Raw genomic sequence first — 6127 nt, forward strand, 5'->3', positions numbered from 1 at the left:
CCACACTCTTCCTCCTCCCCTGTCTCTCTCCACACTCCTCCTCCTCCCCGTCTCTCTCCACACTCCTCCTCCCTGTCTCTCTACACACTCCTCCTCCTCCCCGTCTCTCTCCACACTCCTCCTCTCTGTCTCTGTCCACACTCTTCCTCCTCCCCGTCTCTCTCCACACTCCTCCTCCTCCCCGTTTCTCTCCACACTCCTCCTCCTCCTCGTTTCTCTCCACACTCCTTCTCATCCCCTGTCTCTCTCCACACTCCTCTTCCTCCCGTCCTTCTTCACACTCCTCTTCCTCTCCTGCCTCTCTCCGTACTCTTCTTCCTCCTCATCTTTCACTACACTCCTCCTCCCCAGTCTCTCTCCACACTCCTCCTCCTCCCCTGTCTATCTCAACATTCCTCCTTTATCCCTCTCTCCACACTCCTCCTTCTTCCCACCCACATCTCAGATATCTCTATTCAAATTTTGTCTCTTTATTCAGTTTTCTTCTTAGAATCAGCAAATGTTCACAATGGCAAAATATGAAATTTTATCAGCACTATTTCTCACTTTATTCAATATCAAAATCTAAGGAAGGCTAAAGAGATGTGCTTACACTTAAATATACTTGATTTTGTTAGGGTCAAGAGGCATCAATAATCTACTTCATCCTTCATAAGGAAAAAGAATTTGATCTTGGCAGGAGTTGAGAAGGAATTTTCCATCAAATACAGTAACCGTGGTGAAGTATTGGCATAGGGCAGGCTTTCCCATAGCCATTAACTCCATCTTTACAGCAACAACTCAAATGTTCCTGTTCATTTGCAACCCAGGCTTATCCTCTTGATCTCCATATTTACTCTTCATTTAGCTTTACATGTGAGTGCTTCTGCCATGTATATTTGAACCAAGGCCCTCAGAAAGTGGTAAATCATTAAGTCTGTGAAATTTCAAGACACAAGAATAATCACTACATTAAGATGAAAGCTGAGCTACTCAGAATAGCAAGAGACACACTGATCTTTTGAAAGAGTAAGGTCATTTTCCCTCCACTACTAATTAGGCACTGAAATAATAAAATCATCTTCAAGACTGAAAACTTAAAGTCATAAGTATCCTCCCCCGTAATGTACTCTTGATATCTCATGATTACAGAAGTCACAGGTGGAATGTACCTAGATCAAGCCTTGACAATCACACAGCGGATATTAAGTAAACCCTAGGAATGGCTCACAAGTTGGCACTGCTGACCCTGATTCCACATTACAAAATACCCTCACTGAAGAAAAGCAGGGAGGACGCGGCTTTTGAGATACTGGCTCATCAAAGACCATTCATCTCAGTTCTACTGAAAATAATCATGTCCAAGACACAACAGGGCTAGGTCCAAAAAGGGTTGAGGGCACAACAAATTCTCTAATGTGTATTGTATAAAGGGAAAGGCACAAAAAGTCTTAATTAAAACACTGTGAAACTTAGAAAGCGCTTTCTATTACACAAGAGATTGCCCAGGACATCAGATGGTTTTCTGAAACATGGAACAATTTAATCACACCATCATTAATGCATTGCAAATTGATTTTGTTTCAGTTCTTTTTGATTCCTTTTAGAGTAAACTGACTCAGTGTCCGGCTGTCAAGGCTCACTCTAAGGCACCATATGGTTTGAATATGGTATCTGGGTTTTTTCTTAGACCTGAAAAGCTAATTAGAGAACAAGAGATGGGAAAATTTTTGTAGTGGATTTTATCTTAGATTTACACATTAATTTTAATGATAATTGACTAAAAAACTATTAAACACAATGCTCCAGGTAGAATGCTGAGCGAGGACCTTAGAGTAGAAAGTTGAGCATCTAAAGGACTCTAGAACTGCCCAGCAATGATACTTAAAACCAATGAGATGACTTAGTAGGGAAAGGTCCTTGTCACCAGACCCTATGACTTGAGAAAACTGACTCCCAAAAATTAGCCACTGACCTCCACACATGTGTCATGATGCACAAACGCACACACACACACACACACACACACACACACACACATACACACATGTACATGCCCACGCACACACATGCACACCCACACACACAAACCACCAGTATATTAAAAATATTTTTAAATAATGATATTTGGCTCAATATTTATTCCCAGTCTAAAAGATTACATTTCTAAGAATATCAAGTATTTTAGTCTGTGCTTACATCCTTCAAACTTTATTAAAAACAGCTTTTCTTATTATACTGAGGTCATATAATTATCATCAGAGTTTAAACCTGATATAAAAATGTTCCCTTTGTTTAGCATTAACATGTGAAAATTCATATGGTGATGATATATTAAGTAAACAACTACTCTGGGACTGGTGTCCCTCCATTTTTGTACAGACTGGTGCCTGCAACTGATTTTTCTCCTTGAGAAAGATAAAACAAGGGAAGAAAATGTGTTGACTACCTGAAATGCATTCTGCAAGATGAGAGTGATGTGGGCAAGTAGATCCCGTATATAATACCATTTTCTATTACTGAAAACATACCTGAGATAATTAACTTAAAATGAATGTTGTGTGAATCATGGTTTTTACAGATGCTGATCCTCGCTGGCTTGACCTCATTGTCATGAAGAGTGTGGTACAACAAAACCACTCATCTCATGGTGAGCATAAATGAGAGAGAGAGAGAGAGAGAGAGAGAGAGAGAGAGAGAGAGAGAATGGAAAATTAAGGGTTGGAGTTCCAATACTCCCTTCAAGATCACCCCACCCTATGTTAGAGAGATGCTCGGTGGATAAAGAACTTGCTACAGAGGCATGAAGACCTGAGTTCAGATTCCAGCACCCACATAAAAGCCAAATAAATGTAGCTGTAACCCTAACACTAGGGGAAGGGAAAACCAGGAGGTCTCCTGGAACTTTATAGCCAGCCTGTCAAGCTATGAGTCCAAGGTCTTTCCAATGGAAAGACCCAGACTCAAAGGTAAAGTGAAATGTGATAAAGACATCTGATGTCAACCTCCATACATGTATGCACAAGCACATAACCACACATACATTCATACACACACACACACATACACACACACACATACACATTCCAACACATCAACACAAATCAAAAAAGCAAGAAGCTACCTCCAATAGCCTACTTCTTTCCATATCCCCTACCTCCCAGTGGTAACACAAGCCTGTAAGATTTTAGCGTTATGAGCAAGCCTTTGGGGAACACTTTAGATCCCAACCATAGAAACCCTCCCACGGTTCATTCACTAACACATACAGGGTGAGTCCTTACACTGGATGCACTTGTTGCTCAGTTGAGTGTAACAGAGTCCTACTGTGGTATCCCTGGCTGCTTTGGATTTAGCTACATCAACCAAGCTGGCTTCAACTTGCAACAATCCTCCTGCCTCTGTCTATGATGTTCTGGAATTACAAGGCTGTGCCATCGTGCTCGGCTTCTTCAAACATTTTTAATACAGAAAATTATGAAGAATAAGGGAGACATCCATGGATCACCACATGCAATTCTGAAGACAGCCAAATATGTCTACTTTAGCTCCGTTGATGGGGCTTTGTGTTTATTGCTTAGTTTCTCATTGTTGCGAAACAACATATTACTGGAGAAACTTAACATTTTATCCCTATATACTAATATTCTGCTATATTTATCACCACAGAAAATCTTTGTCTTACTGGTAGAAGTTGTTTTTTAACATGTTTAAATTTAATGTGTGCGTGTGTGTGTGTGTGTGTGTGTGTGTGTGTGTGTGTGCTGTGTTCACATCTTTTTATTCCTCCAGCACTTCCCAGACCCACCATTTCCCTCTCACATGCATGCACCCACCTCCATCCATTATTTTTCTGCATCTTGGGCAGTTGTTTTTCAGTTCTTCATAGTCTTGCTAACCATTTTGTACAGAGTTATGTTTTAATTGTCATTTCAGTTGTGATACATTTATTGCTAAACTTCCAAAGGTGACAAGCTATGGCTTCTCTTTTCTGAATTTCATCATCATGTTCTTTGTTCATTATTATGAAATCAGAAGATAGTCTGAGAGATTATGAACCAAAATGATATTGGGAGGGGTCAATTATTGCAAGTAAGTTAAATATGTCCACATACATGTGTTAAATTTGAATAAATGTGATCAAATGCTTCTTGTAGCTTTCTTTAATCTCTCCTGTGTTTGATACGCCCAGAATCTAAAGATCTAAAGACACTCAAATTTCTGTGTCCTTGAAGGTCAGTGGTAGACTTCTCTGGCTCCTCTAAAAATAATTTGGGGCTTCTAAAATAAAGAGAAAAGACTGTTTCAGACACACTTTGTTATTCCCATGTCCACTAAGCAAGCCACACTCCTAGAGAGTAAATTGTTTATTGAGCATAATATGTGACGTTGACAATTCTCTTTCTTGTTCCTAAGTTTTCTTTCTTATATTTTGAATATCAGGAGTATATAAAATTATACAAGTTTTGAGAACTGGATTAATTAACTTTCTTCCTCTATCCTTTTGAAAGTGCAATATCAGATTTATCTGTGGCTTAAAGCTTTTCTGAAACTGGGAACCTTGAGTGTGTGAGATCAGTATGTGTGAGTTGTGATTATTAACTGAGTGCATGAGATCAGTATGTGTGAGTTGTGATTATTAACTGAGTGTGTGACATCAGTGTGTGCGAGTTGTGATTATTAACTGAGTGTGTGACATCAGTGTGTATGAGCTATGATTATTAACTGAACAGCTAGGCAGTGGATAGCTCATTCAACTTGGCTTCTTTTTTGTACTCTGATTAATTTTATTTTACTCTGATTAATTTTATTTTCTTTATATGATTATTGAGCTTAGTAAACATCGTGTTTCCTATTTCTTGAATTTCTGTTCCTTATCTTTTACAGCTACTGTCTTCACACTTTTACCATTTTGAGTCTTTTGTTCTTTTCTACATAACACAGAGAAAAGGCTCGGCTTGCTAATTTTCCTTTTCTCTTTATGTTTTATGCACGAACTCACTTCTGAACATTTGGCCTATACTATTTTATAAAAACTTCACATTACTTTAAGTATATAAATATAAATTTTCATTATAGTACTTTTAACAAATTAAATTATTTAGATTTCTTGTGGCTTTACATATGACTTTTAAACATATGACAGTTTTTGCTGTGCTTTCTTATGATAGTCAGTTTTATTGTATGCTCAGCAAATTAGAATTTTATTTTACCAACTGCATGGAATTGATGGTTATTTCTTTTTTTAAAAAAAGATTTATCTTTTTTTTTAATTTTCATGTAAGTGCACTGTCACTGTCTTCAGACATGCCAGAAGAGGGTGTCAGATTCCATTATGGAAGGCTGCGAGCCACCATGTGGTTGCTGGGAATTGAACTCAGGACCTAGGGAAGAGGAATCAGGGCTTTTAAATGCTGAACCATCTCTCCAGCCTGATGGTTATTTCTTATAACCTAATATAATATCAACTTTTCTTTTGACATAGAACACTTCATTAATTTGCATGCCATCCTAGTAGGTGCCATGCTAACATTCTCTGCCAGCTAACATTCTCAGCATCATTCCAATTTCAGTGTATGTGCTGCTGAAGCAAGCACAAAAATCTAGAACTTGCTTTCTTTTTTCTTTTCTTTTCTTTTTTTTAAAGATGAGGTCTGTCTAAATAGCCCTGGCTGTCCTGAAATTTACCATGTAAACCAAACTGTCCTCGAACTCACACAAACCCACCTACCTCTACCTCCAGAATGCTTGGATTAAAGGTGGATGCTACCACACATGCCACAAGACCAACTATTGTAAATATACCTGTATGCTGAAAGACTAGTTTTGCTTTTTGTGCTCATGGCTATGTGCATATATTTGCAGACCACAATAATCCTAGAGAACTTAATATTGCCATGATCAAGCTTTTACTAGTTCTCAACACTTACTTTTTTAGTTCATTTAGTTTAGTGGTTCCCAACCTTTCTAATGCTGCAACCCTTTAATATAGTTCTTCAGGTTGCGGTAAGCTCCAACATTAAAATTATTTTGTTGCTACTTCATAACTGTCTTTTTGCTACTGATTTGCAGGATTTCTGATATGCATCCCCTTTGGAAGGATAGGACCATTCCCAAAGAGGTTGTGGCCCACAGGCTGCGATCCACT

General features: G+C 38.5%; 1 pseudogene; it reads right to left on the reverse strand.

Annotated features, from left to right (window-relative positions):
- Positions 1 to 5454: 5454 nt before the first annotated feature.
- On the reverse strand, positions 5455 to 5576 carry LOC116094519 (annotated as a pseudogene).
- Positions 5577 to 6127: the final 551 nt, after the last annotated feature.

The sequence above is a fragment of the Mastomys coucha genome, unplaced genomic scaffold (assembly GCF_008632895.1).
Source record: "Mastomys coucha isolate ucsf_1 unplaced genomic scaffold, UCSF_Mcou_1 pScaffold16, whole genome shotgun sequence".
NCBI lineage: Eukaryota > Metazoa > Chordata > Mammalia > Rodentia > Muridae > Mastomys > Mastomys coucha.